This window comes from Poecilia formosa, unplaced genomic scaffold (assembly GCF_000485575.1).
Source record: "Poecilia formosa unplaced genomic scaffold, Poecilia_formosa-5.1.2 Scaffold47, whole genome shotgun sequence".
Classification (NCBI taxonomy): Eukaryota; Metazoa; Chordata; class Actinopteri; order Cyprinodontiformes; family Poeciliidae; genus Poecilia; species Poecilia formosa.
The window spans coordinates 1,520,076-1,534,737 of NW_006799986.1; positions in this window are offsets into that span (position 1 = coordinate 1,520,076).

Here is a 14,662-nt window from a genome sequence, read left to right on the forward strand (position 1 = left end):
CACTAATTAATAAACAGAAACAGAAATTTACCAGTGGCTCAGATGAACATCGTCAAGTTAACTTGTGATAAATTTGATCTTACCCATAGTGGGTGTAAAAAAAGCTGGTTAGCTAGCTAGCTAGGAAGGGTACATTAGCAGCTAGTTAGCAGTAGCTGGAACCACCTCGACTCAGAAAGCAAATTTTTACCTTACAAAACCCCCAAAAACTTTAAGATCTGTTTTTAATGTAAAAACAACTTAAAAACATGCATGGCTGCCTCCTTTAACAGTTCAAACACCAAATATACCTTCATATGCTTTAATAAACTAACTGGACGCCATCTTAGCACAACCACAGTCTTCCTTATTTCTACTTTTGTTGGTTCAGCCAATCAGTTTCCAGGAAAATAAATGCCGCTCCTGGATTGGCTGCTTTATAAACACCAGCCAACAGCCTATCAAGCACCTTGGCAGGTATTTTAACTTTCATGCTACATTTTCTTTAAAATATTCCAGATACTTTTTACCAATAAATTGGCAAAGTTTCTATGAATAACTTCGAGTTGTGACTGTTTGTGTGTAAACATCTTACAAAGCATAACTGTGTAATTTTTGTACAGTTACAATCAATGATTGTCTGAAATCTCTGGATTTTTGTAGTGCAATATATTTCAACACAGTTAATATATTTAGTTTTAAAGCTCCATTCTTGCCTCTGTCTTTGTTGCTGAGGATATTTTTTAGAAGTAATTAAGCACATATTTCTATGCATAATCACCTTCCAATCTCCAAAATTAATCATTGTAATCAGATTCCCTTCCTGTTATTTAGCCTTTTGTTTTTTTCTCTTTGACCTTAACCTCTCTAATTAATTTTCCCTGTTCTTGTTTTTCTGAAAAAGACGAGTACATGCTCCATTTCACCCATGAATAATCGTCTCATGGTCCGACGGGGACGATGGAAATTCCTCCATTTTTCTTTGTGATTCTCCTTGTTTGCATGTGGTTTGATTTAAATAATATTTAAGCTTGGGGCTGTTGCCATAAACCTGCTTCCAGGCTCATATTAAATCCAATCACCAGGCTCTGGCTTTCACTCTGAGCTGTAATATTGGCTCCATCTGTTTCAGGCTTAAGTTGATTCTTTTCTTGACAAGTGGATTTAAACTAATGAGAGCCAAGGTCGCACAGGCTTCTCTCATAATAATGTTAATGAGGGTTTGGAGCTATATAAAGCCCAGGAACAAACGAGGGTAAAAATGATAGAAACACGTTTTATTCTGGACCTGGGCAGCGTCTTACCGCATCACAGAACATCACATCCTGCATATTGAATGTAATTTTTGAAGCAAAAATTACATTCAATATCTATTTAAAGATTAGTTACTGATATATATTTATATAATTAGCTTGCTAACTAAATATTTTGTATGAAGCTAAAGAAATATTAGTTCCAAACTAAATATTTAGTTAACTAAATAATGTGCCTATTTAGCTTAAATATGTTTGAAGATAAATCTTCAGCTTGCTAACTAAACATTTTGTTTGCAGCTAAATATTCAAGCTATATCTTTTACTTGCTAACTAAATATTTACTGTGGAGGTAGATATTTAGTTTGCCAACTAAATATTTTGGATGAAGCTAAGTCATCAGTTTGCTAACTAATCATTTAGTTTGGAGCTAAATATTTAACTTTCTAACTAAACATTTAGCTAATTATTTAACTTCAAATTAAATATTTCACTTGCTAGATAAATATTTCGTTTACAGGCTAAAGTTGGTGAGTAAAATATTTTGTCACAACATTGTTACATTTTGAACAATTATGCAAAAAACATTTTTTAATAAAGGTTGTAAACTGCAGCTTTAACAAGATGTGTAGCCTTCCTGCTGAATTTAAAAAAAATGCACTTCCCACTTTTCAGATTTTTGAAACACTTTGAAAACCACGTCTTGCCCATTTTGTGCACCACATTTGTCACATTAAAATCCAATAAAACAAATTGAGGTTTGTCATTGAAACGTGCCAAAATGTGGAATGGTTTCCAACAAACGTATTTCCTCTCCCGTTCCTCATTTTGTGCCTGCGGTTTGGCGGCTGTAGGTGGATCCGGGGCGCCTGCAGAGCGTGTTGGGGGACGTTAACCCTGCGATGTGGTGCTGCAGACCAGCAGGTCAAACACGCAGCTGGGGACTCGCTGCATGCCGCAGGAAGTCGGGGCAGTTTAAACTCACAGTGGGGTTTGGAGGCAATTAGCGCAGATAATTTCTACACCAAAACCATTGTGTTCTGTCCAGCCATTAGAGATTACTGGAAGAGATTATTAATGCCCTACAGGATATTTTCAACCGGAACATTCCTGCAAAATGCATCAAGAGAAAAAGAACAAATATCTGATGGCAACACAGCAAGTGAAAAGAGAATCAGGAGACAAACCAGTAGTTGTAATAGAGTTACATTTACTAGAGTAACTTTTTGGAAAAAAAAAAAAGAAACACACACACACACACACAATCATTTAATATTTTTAAATATTAAATGATTGATAATTTGATCACTCAGAACTTTTTTATCAAATACTTTTTTACTCTCTCGAGTACAATTCTTGGCACTCTGAACCTAATAAACAAAGTCATCATGATGCACATCTACTGTTTTATTAAGTATTGAAATTGGTATTATGATATTGAGAATAAATTAGCTTCCATTGGAATCAATAAAGATATAAAAAACAAATTTCCCCAAACAGCTCTGCGGTCAGAGGCATTGGGGTGAAAAAAGCATTAGAAACATGGTGTTTAACCTTTTTATTGTGGCTCTCGTTCCAAGTGATCTGCTGTGCAGCCTCTCCACCTTGTAGCTGCGGTCTGCGGCTCTCAGCCCGCTGGCCAGAGTTTCCGTGTAATTATCAGCACATGGTGGTCCAGGAGGCAGAGCCTGGCACTCTTTGATCATAACTGATACTGAATGGCATTTACCCCCCGGACGGAGCGAAGCCTCTCCCTCTGCCTCTGTAAACAGATGGCCACAGGATGGTGCAGGGTCTAGTTATTATTCCAAATATATTACAGACACTGCAGAAACAAGCCACAAGCTTTTTGTTTTATTTTATTTTTGTTTTCTTGGATGGAAGATCAAAAATATCTCAGAGAGGATTTTTGCTGCTCATAACAGTACCGTCCCGTCAAACAGCGAATGATGCTGTCAACCTCTGACATTTACTGGATGAAAGTTAGTTTTCAGCTCAAGGGGGTTCTCATTCAAAGAGGCAAACACTGACAGCCGAGTTTAATATGCGGCCTGATGCTCTTCAGACATCAGCGCATGAAAGCCACAAACAAAATTTACGTGAATCCATTTCTTCACACATATACCTGAGGTTTGTCTTACTGTCCCTTTAGGAGCTGTTGGAGAAAAGTACGGCTGGTTTGGAGCAAAATCTCCCTGATCCGCTTATATAAACACATTTATATGTTTTCTTCCTATTTGTTTTTTTTGACTGATGCGTTAACTGACCAGAGCAGTTCCTGTTAGTTTGTTAAAAAACAGCTGAACACAGCATGCTTCCACCTGATGGCCCAGTAGATTTGGTCCAATTGCAACATTTGTTCCACCTCCACCTGCTGTGATTCTCTGTCTCTGAGTCAAACCAAACAAACCCCTTGAAAAACCTGTTCCCCTCCTCGCCTCTGGGGGCGCTGCAGCAAGAACCTCTGAAGAAGACACTGAGAGAAACTTCCTACTTAATGAAATGAGTGCATAATCAAACTTGATCGCTCCAAATGCAGGAAACGTAATACAGCGCAGGGCATTCTGGGTAATGCACCAAAAACAAACTTGCTGCGTTAGCATTACCTGAAGAAACAGAAATCCTTCAACTGCTAAAATCTGATGTTAATCCAATTTTTGTTTGCATTTCCTGAAGACGGAAGTTGCGCTTTGTGTTCTCTTCAGAGGTTTTTGTGTTGTTTCCTTCAGTGGTTCTTGGTGCAGCGCCCCCGCAGGTGAGGAGGGAAACAGGTTTTTTAAAGTGTTTGGTTCGTTTGACTGAGGGCAGAGAGACAGAGAACCACAGCAGCTGGAAATTGAACAAATGATGCAGTTTTGGTCCCCAGTCAAAACGAGTCTGGTGGGAAAACAGAATTATTGTCATTAAAATATAGGAAGTATTGATCCAAAGTTTTCCTTTGTTGGTTTTAGTAATTTAATCCAAATTATATGAGAAGAAAAGCGGTTAACGAGCAGCAGTGCATCATCAAAGTTAGGTTATATTTAAATGTATTTTAGATGTTTGCTGGTCTATGGTGCCATGTTTACATTTTGCCTACTAGTTTACTTCACAATTAATAACTGGTTAGTATCCAAGTTATTGACCTATTCTAAGCCATATTTCATATTATTGTCCTTTTACGTTATTGTAAAACGTGAGAATACCCAAGAAAGTTGGGTTTTTCCTTGAATTTCAGAGGAAGCGTTGCATTGGGCTGAATTGGGCTCTAAACCGACAATAATATATACCTGACTGTCACTGCAAACTCCCCAAACAGTAATGGCTGCAGGACCATGCATATTTAACTACAAAACCAGCACTAAAGTCAGAATGCTGAACAGCAATGCAGCAAAAGAAACAACAACAAAACACCATTATGTTGAGGCTGCAAAGCTGGAAATATTTTAATGAGAATGATGTCTGCTTCCATGGAATCATCTGTTGCCAATGATACAGTCTTAATTAAGCCATCTAAAAGCAGTGTTGTGTGTTCACGTCTATAAAGAGGCTTCCCAGTGTCAAAGAAAAACACATTACTGGTATACAGCCATCCCCAGCAGCTCACTCTGGTCGTTAGCACACAGGCATGATCAATTCGTCAGTGCGTACAGTATGTCATAAGAGCATTTATCTCATTCCCTAACAGTACATCACCACAGCAGACCAGATGTCTTGGCATAAATAACACTCTTCATACAGATGAACAATTCAGATCCTGGCTGCATCAAAAGCACGGCAAAGGAAGAATAATTAAAATATGGGGAAGAAAGATTCTTGAAAACTGTCGAATGAAAGGGAAAACATTCATAACTTAGATGGAAACTCCTTAAAAAAAGTGCAGGATATTTTAAAGTGATTTACTGGAAGGAAAAACAAAGAAGACTTCAGCAGAATTTAACAGAGACGCATCAATAAATGAAGTATCTAAGTTTGAGCACCTCTGTACAAAGAAAGGCTTATAAGTGCAGTATATTAGCATTATATCATATAGTTAGCATAAGCAGTGATTGTCTAGAAGCAACGGTTGATGCTAATCAATCTGGAAACAGGCCACAGCAGAAAACATTTCAGACAGCAGCTAATCTTCCCAGGAATGGAAATTCAATTTTTACCTCAAGGTCACAGCATGAAAACTACAAAAATCCAAACTTAGTGGAAGGTTGATGGACAGCCTCGTTTAGTCTGTTTTAATCCAACTGCAGTCCGTTTACCTAGAAAGTCCAGTTTGTTTGGGGAGGTATGAATGTGTAATCGAATCAAAAAATCAAACTCTGGTCCACCTCGGTATCTGTTCGGTTCAAGGGAACTCTGGTGCGGTTCGAATGCATATGTGAATGCCAACCGGACCAGAGACCACTCCAAAAACAGGAAGTGGGCTACAGCGCAGGGAATTCTGGGTAAATACAACCAAAACAAACATGTTAGCCTACAGCTACCAGGAGAAATGGCTCAAGAAATGCTACAACCGGTAAAATGCTACCATTTCTGTTTACAGTTTATAAAGAAGGAAGTTCAGTGTCTTCTGTGGAGGTTTTAGTGTCGTTTCCTTCAGTGGTTCTTGGTGCAGCGCCCCCACAGGTGAGGAGGGGAACAGGTTGGTTTGACTCTGACTCAGAGCAGAGAAAGAGAACCACAGTAGCTGGAGATAGAAGAAATGTTCAGATTTTGGTTCCCAACCTAACCGAGTCTACTGGACTATCTGGTGAGAAAACACCTTAACATGCATCAGTACGCACAGAGGTCAGCATTACAGCAGAAGATGAGTCTTCCTGATCTCAACTCTTATGGTTTAGCTAATTAACGCCAAAGACGATGACTGCTGCTCCCGGATTGGCTACCCAAGCTGCATTTTCTCCAGAATACTTCAGATTTGCTGCAAAAGTTAATGAATCTGTGAATTTGGAGTTACATTTAGCAGAAAAAACAACGAGATTTCTGGGTTTGAAACGTTTAAGATATCCTAGGAAAAATGTTTTTAATTCATCTCAGGAATGTTTAAGAAATTTTTTGGGAAAATTTCTGAGTTTTAAAGTCAAAAATTGTCGACTTTTCAAATTCCTTTTTTCTAGAAAATGTCCGTGATCTTTTGGCTTAAACTTTTATTTTCTATCTTCAGTGGCCCTAGTATGTTTTTGTAGTCATTTTTATGGAGTTAATTTTACACCAAATCTTATGTGAAAAATTACATTTTTATTTTTTAACATATACCTTAAAGTGCAGATTATAAAATCTAGCAAATCACAATAATCATAAACAGGGACAACATTTATTCAACATTATAATCTTCATAATTACTTTGACTACACCAACGGTTAGAATGTTTTATTAACTTTATAATCACAAAACTTCATGAAAAGTTACGAAGGCAACGTGAGCAGCTGCACTTTTTCTTAGAAAATATTTGGGCTTTCTTTCTTGAAAACAAGACAGTTCCCGATTTCCCTGAGGAATCATTTTCTCTTTCTTTTCTTTTCATTTTCTCTGATGAACACAAAAACATCTCTGTTTTCATAAAACTGCCATTGGCACGCAAAAGATCCTTTTGATTTACAGATGAAGGATAAACTGAAGATCTGCATCTCATATCAAATTTACAGAATCAATCTGTGCAGCGCGGACGTTAGAGACGACCCCCTCCACAGCAATAATGTTATTATAATAAAACGCAAACAGGATCAACTTTCTGCGAAAGTCTGGCACTAAACAAGCGATCCTGTTCGAGATATTACTGGTGATAAAAGTTTGTCTCTAGATTTATATGATGCTGACCTTTACGGTAAAAAAGCTCTGAGTGCTGCAGTGAATCACGAGTCAGACTGCTGCAGTTTTTTCACTGTTTGGGGTTTGAGGCTAGGGTCAGTCAAAAGCAGCTCATCCATTTAAAACAGATGAGGTGGAGCTGACTTTAAGCAACAGAGAACACATGGACTCAATGTGTGCTGTATTTATGGCGCCGCAGATTTATGGGGTGAACGGGTAACCTTGGCGACTGCTGCACAAACCGCAAAGTAAAATCATATGAAACTCAGTGTTTTACAACGTCAAAAAAAAATGTTTTTAAAGTTTTTCACAATGTTTCCCAAAGGCTGATTTCACAATACGGCAGCTTTTTATCACAACACACTCACGAGTTGTGATTCCATTACAAATGTTTCAAAACTTTGTCGATATTCCGCTACTGCTGAAAAAATAGCAATTTCACAACTGCAGCAAAAAAACCCCCCACACAATTAAGTTCACACGTGAATAAGGTTAATCATAATTAAGAAACATCATGCTCTTACTACTTCCTGTCATCGTCTTCTTTGTCATTTCTGCCAGTAGTAACATCCAGTTGTTCAACATGTGACCACTGCAGTGTTGCAGAATAAATCAATTTCAATACATCAAAAACCCCACCTCATCCTCGTGCACAAACTTTTTATCAACAAACAAGTAGTTTGTTTTAATTAAGTAATTTTGTTTTTATACAAGTAGTTCCAAGTTTTTTTATGTCTTCAAAAAACTTTGGGGTTTATTAAGATAATAAAATAATAAGTTCTGGCTGCCATTTAATTAATTCCAATATACTCAGATTTATTAAGTTAACTTGAGTTACGTGCACTAAAATTGTACAAGTTAATGTTACTCAACTGATTTGATTAAATCTATAACCAACTGAGGCAATGAATATATTTTTTAATAAAATGTAAACTAGAATTCATTTGTCCACCAATTCAGGAGCGGTATCTTGTCATCACGGGATGGATTTTATATCTTGTTGTAACGAGAAACTTTCTCACTTTACAGAGAAAGCTTCTTGTTTTTACTGACATTTTTCTGACAGATTGTTAAAAAGTCAGTGGATGTTAGGAGTCTTTTGGGGGAAAGGTCAGATTAAAGAGGCTTAGCAACTAAAACACATTCCTCTAAAAAATCCGTCTACCAAACATGGTGACCAAGACCCCAAGAGAAGGAAATAGGAACATGTGGGAAGCTGGAAAGAAAACACTGGATGAGTTTCTAAAACTGTGCAGAACTTTAAGGTTGAGTAAATATTTCCATTCAGACACAAAATCCTGCCCCTTTAAGACTGAAATATGTTCATGTGTTTGTGTTTTTGCACATAATGTTCTTTTTGGCATCACACTTCAACGCCCAAAGGACAATCCAGGGATCTTGCTGACCAGCACACCCTCTTTTGGACGTATCCCTCCACCCACGACATACCACTTGTTCTCCGTCCCGAACCATTGTGCCAGTTCCTTCATCAGCTCCAGGTCTAATTTTCTCTTCTTTCTGTTCCAGACGCCTCCTTTAGTGATTTTCCACAGCGGTCTCAGGCGCCGGCATGCAGGAGGCATGTGATGTATGGATGCGTGGGGAACGCGTCGACGCAGGAGAAGAAACAGACCTTCCAGGGGTCCGTATTTCTTCTTCCCAAAGGCCCGGCTGGGAGTGGTACGGCACAGAGCTATGGCCTTTTCCCCGTCCCTCTGGGGATACTGCGTGTGTGTGTGTGTGTGTCGGTACATATGTTACTCCACGTGTTTCATATGTTCATGCTCTGCTCTCTCCACATCTGCGCTGACAGCAGCCACGGCGTGTCAGGCCTCATCAGGCCTCATCAGGCACATCCTAAATTTAAATGATTTGAGATTCAGGCTCTGTTGCGCTGCTTCATGGTGGAAGCAGTTCACCTCTGACCTCTACAATCAGCTCCATTTTCTGTCTCTGAGGACAGGACAAGAAAACGGATCCAGTGATCAACTCCTTGTAGTTTAGATGTTATTGGACAAGTATGATTAAAGCAACTTGTTAAGAAAATAAATTTAAAGTAAGCTAGTTTTGAAACTTAACATGTCTTGATTGAAATAGCCTAATTATAGTTTTAAAATCAGTAACTTATTCTGGCCTATTGACCTTTATGTTACCTGTAGTTCCAGCAGATGGTTTGCTAAGATCGTTTGAACTGCCTTTTGTCTGTGTGGGAAACAATCAGGAGAAGTTCTAGCTTTTCACACTCATCTGTGAAAAGCCGTAAAACAGCAGGAGTTCCTGGCTTTAGTGAGAGGGTCAGAGATAGCTCCTGGTTGGATGAGCAAAGATACGCCTTATTTGAATAAATTAAAGATGAGTACGCCTTTTACTATAAACCTTTCTACACAGAAGTAACAAATTAGATTTGCTCTCGCAATTCTCCAAAGACGTCTTTGCTTTTCTTTCTTTCTTTCCTACTTCTTCTTTCCATTTAAACTGGTAAATGAATGTATGTCTCTGTTGTTCTGCAGTTTCTGTTGTAATTTTATGCGTTGTCTTCTATTGGATCAAACTGCAATTCTGTGACGTCTGCACTCGTTATTGTTTTTGTGTGGCTACATGCGGCCTGCCGGGAGAACCTGGGATGAAGAAGTTCGAGCCAAAGAGTTTCTTTCTTAAGAAATATTATAACCTAGAATCTTCTTCAACAAACTCTAAAATGAAAAAGTAGTATTCAGTTTAGTAGATGTGTGAAGGACTTAGTGACCGTTTTGTCTTATGTATTGCTTTAAGTTGACACTAACTGTGTTTCCATTGACCATAAAATTGCACAATTTGGAATTATGAAAGTAAACCTAAGCTGAGTTCCAGCATGTTTGGTCAGCTGGTTTTACTGCGATATGCTGGAAAAGAGAGGCATTTTGTTGTTGACTTAACATCCAGAAACAACATCCTGCATTCTTGTTGGTTGTGCGGGAGTCTCTACTTGGTATTATTTCGACTTTATTCAGGTAATTCACGTACAACTTTAATTTCTCTTACTTTCTTAGCGTGGCCTTAATACTCTGTCATAGTAGTTGATCTGAGATAAGTAGGGTCATCAAGTGAGTGGCGGTTTAAAACAGGAAGTAGGTGTTGCTGATAGTACAGATTGGAGCAGTGTTTTCATCATCGTTTCCAGTGATAAAGACAGAAAGGATTTTATCGCTCATTGTGAGCTTTTTCTGTTCAGAGTGACTTTAACAAGATTATTAAGCAAAGTCTTTGACTCACAGTTCCTCTGAGATGAATTAGGATATAACGACACGTTGAGTGGAATGATTTTATGGCTGGGTTGCTTCAGATGAGCCGGAGCGTTGCAAGGTTATCTGGGATGGTTTCACGATGAATTCTAAATCTTTCATTAGGGAGTTTGCTCCACCACGTCTTCAGCAGGAAATCTTTGATTAAGTGCATAAATGGGAGTGTGACATGGGAATGTTCCCAGTTTATCATTTCTTAAATCTCTATAAATCACTTTCAACTTTACAGTTACATGCCACTCCTAAGCAGTCCAGTATCAGACAGCAAGTCCTTTATAGCAAAGTTGTATTCAAGATGTATAGAAATACTTATAAAGATGCTGAAGTGCCACAAACTCTAACTGCTCTAATGGTAAAAGATAAAATGTTATATGTTTGAATCACTTTTCTAAAATGATGGGGCCTAGCAGTGATTTTGGATTGACTGACTACTACCTTCTGCAGTCTGTGTCCAGAGATGTTAGCTGCTCTTTGCCTGTCCCCAGATCTGTCTTTGTAGGAGGGAAAGTTCGTCCCGATCAGCGCTGCCAAGTCTGCTTTGGGCTTATTTCTCTCTAAAGCTTCTTGTAAACGAGTTGTGCTTCTTTGGGATTGTTTTTGAATGTAAAGTTGCTTATTTGGGCTTAACTTTCTTTCTGAAAAAAAAAATAAGTAAAAAAACATATACATATATATATATATATATATATATATATATATATATATATATATATATATATATACACACACACACACACACACACACACACACATCTCCAAGCTCCCCAAAATGAAGCAAAACACTTTTATCTTGCAAGATGTGACAACACCGGATGATCATCTTTGCAGATCAAATTGATCGTTGCCGTCTGGTCCTGTCCAGTTGTGATTGAACCAAACCACACAACGATGAACAGCCACAGTAAAGAGTAATGGTGGCGTTGAACAGTTTCTGTTGTAGTTTCCACAGGAAGTCCCGTCCCTGTTAGGCCGTCTTCTGACCAGTGTCTGTGTGTGAGAACCATCTCAGGTCTCAAAAAGAAAGGATGGCTCCTCGAAACTGGAAGTGATCCAAAGTAGATGCAGTGTTCTTGAGGACGGTGAGGGGAAGCAGGGTGGAGGATGTTCTCCAGACATCCATCATCATCTTCACAGCCGTTAGCAGATTGAGCTGTGGGTGGTTCTGATCACACCAGGTGGACAAACCAATCCACCTCTCAGCTGCAGTAGTGCTCATTTGACAAACCAGACTTTTCCATGACGTATCTCCCTCCATGTTAGTCCTGGAGCCATTTCTCACTGCCATTTGCTACAATGGCCTTTGGTTTGGCTGGGCAACAATACTTTTCATTGTTGCCCGTTTATTACTGGTTCAATTGAAGTGTAATGACTTTTATTGGCTGAACAGTGTTGATCTGCAGCACAGTTTGATTATTCATTCAAACCCCCTAAATAAACTGGACATTCTGAGCAAATGAACAAGATTTCAATACAACAAGGCTGGTGTGATACATCAGGAATACTGAAGATAAACTTACAGAGAAATGTTTATCTGCAGGGCTCCCTCTTCAAACCAATGTCCTACATATTTATTTATCCTCATATATTTGCCATATTCATTGTTATCAATGTCTTACTTAAAGCCCACACATCTGTCTTCATTCTTCTCTTCAAATAAAATTAGAAAATTACTTAGGCTCACTAAGTTGTTCTTTTGTTGAGAGCTTCATTTTTAACTTAACTTTATTATGAAAGAAATGTAAGACTCTGAGTCATTGCACAAGGCAGCATAATAGACTTCAACAGTTTGCAGATGCTCAAACAAATCCCTAGAATAAGACATGCAAAGTCAGAGCAGAGCTGCCTGCCTGACCAGAAGAGACTGACTTTATTCCTATAAGCTATGCCGAACTCCAGGGTTTCCCTGCTGCATTAAAGTGATTAAATTATGATAAGGGCTTCCGATTAAATAAGCAAACATACGTTGATGTAGAGAATTACTTTTTGCAAATAGCCTAGAGTAGACATTTCTGTTCTTTGAAGTTGCAGAGGGTTTCCCAGCCCACGAGAGACAAGCAGAGGTGAACAAGTTGTAGCTTTAATACATTTTTCATGTTTAACTTCTGTCTTGGACTACAATAGAGCCAATCTACCAATTCCACTATTGGTCACCATTTAAACATAGTCGACCAGAACCGGGCTCAGAACAATCGACCGTCTGCTATGACACGTCAGACTGCACAAGAAGAAACAGAAGAACCGATGCAGGACAACTCTCTACTTCCTCGCAGACGATATTTTTTCAAATGTTTTTCCAGTTTTAAATGACGCATTGGACCATGACTAATCTAATATAGGTAGCTTCTGCATCATCTTCGATGTTTTTTATGGTTGATGCCAGTAGTTTGACCATTTTTAAACAGACCAATATCTTTTCCACGACCACAGGATGTGTCTTTCCACATAGTTGCTAAGAAATGAGAAACTCCTCATTGCATCAGTTGAGGTTCAATAACTTGTTGCAGCTGAAAGATAATCATCCAACAGGAGGCTTGCACCTATTTGCTTAGTTAAATCCAGGTGGAGACTTTTCTTTAGCCAGGCAGCGTATAATCATATTTGAAATTTGTCAATGTGAGCAGAACATGTAAACAGCATGACTGGAGGAACAGAATGAATTTTACCGCTCACTCCGAAGCGGTGATTCAATGTCAAATATACACAAAGTTTGCTGCCTTTGCTTCCTCACGGCTGAACACCCCCAACTTTGGGATTACTTTACCTGTCAGACGGGTGTGGAGACGGGGCGGGAATGGACTGGGCCAGACTCTGGCTGTCTGTGCAGAATTAAAATGTCAGCCTGAGCCTCTGAGTCAGTGACCTCTTGACCGTGTATGCAAATCCGTCGAGGGTTGACAGTGAAGAAGGAGTCGGGCTCCCGAGAGGAAATAAACTGTTATACCCTTCAGGTGGGGGAAATGTACGATGAACTTCTAAGTGGGGCTTTTTTTCAACAATAAGCAATTTAGATACTGGAGCAATAAAGCTTTAGGCTCGAGTTGCTCTTTATGTTCTCCGTATCGTGTTTAAATGTTTAATGTTAAACTTGAAGTGGTTTATAATGAGTGGGTGGCAGGGCTTCTTTTCCTTGCAACCCTCATGACAGATTGTATGGATGATGGTAATAAGACCTTTAAATATCGGTAGCAGATTCATGATGATGCGTTTCCTTGCTCTGAAAGCAAATTCCACTTGTAACCCTTTAGTTTCTTCTATGAGAGTAAAAAGTACTTAAGATGGGGGATATTTCTGGAATACTCTCTGCTCTGATCATCTTTTTGTATGTTGTCTGAACCTGGATATTTTATAAATGACTTGATGTTTGATCTGACATTCAAGTAGTCATCTAAAGAAAGGCAACAAAACTAAATCGATAAGCTGGACAAAGCCATTGATCCCAGAATAAAGATCGTCGATAGTTCTTCTGGTTGACAGCTCAGGTCTGTTTGAGGGTTTTAATAGATTTTCCTTGTCTTGCTCTTTCTTCTTCTTGCCCGTTAGCTGCGGTCAATGATTCATCGGGTAAGGAATCTGCCTCGTGTCACTTTGCAGGACAGCTGTCACTCTCCTTCTTGGCACATCAGCGTGCATCAACGAAGAGGAAAACGGCAGTTGGATCGATTGACGTTAATTATGCGGATGAAATGAGGGTTGGTGCACGTTGCTGTGTTCCTCCTCTAAAGGAGTCGATAAAGGTCAGGCAATTAGTTTCCCCCATCTTTTTTCTTTCTTGTGGGGGATTCAGTAATGTCACTCTGGAGAGAAAAACTGCATCTGCATCACCAGACAAATCACAGGATTAACTTTATGCAATCTGAACAGAGACTGAACAAGAGCCTCAATTGGGACTAAAACAGACATTGACTAAAAGTGGTGTAGGTGTTATTGGAAAGGTGTTTTATTAGTGAAGAATTATGGTACAGCTCAGAAGCTTTCTACAGCGCTACAAAGCTCAATTTAACTCAATCGAGAGGTTCTTTAACTCGTTTCATTTTGGAAATAAATTAATTAGCAAAAAGTATACTTGTCGAGAGGGTTCTCTTTTGTTCTTAGGGTCCATTCGCATCAGCCCTGTTCAGTCCACTTTAATCCAACTCCAACCCATTTGTCTAGAAAGTTCGGTTTGTTTGGGGAGGTGTGAATATGTAAATGAACCTTGATGTGAACCAAAAAAACTAACTCTGATCCACCAACAAACATTGATCTTAGTTTGGTTGAAGTGAACTTTGTTGCATGTGAAGCTCAAATGCATGTGAACACCAAGCAGACCAGAGATCGCTTGAAAAGCAGGAAGTGTAAAGCAGTGCATGGCATTCTGGGTAAATTCAA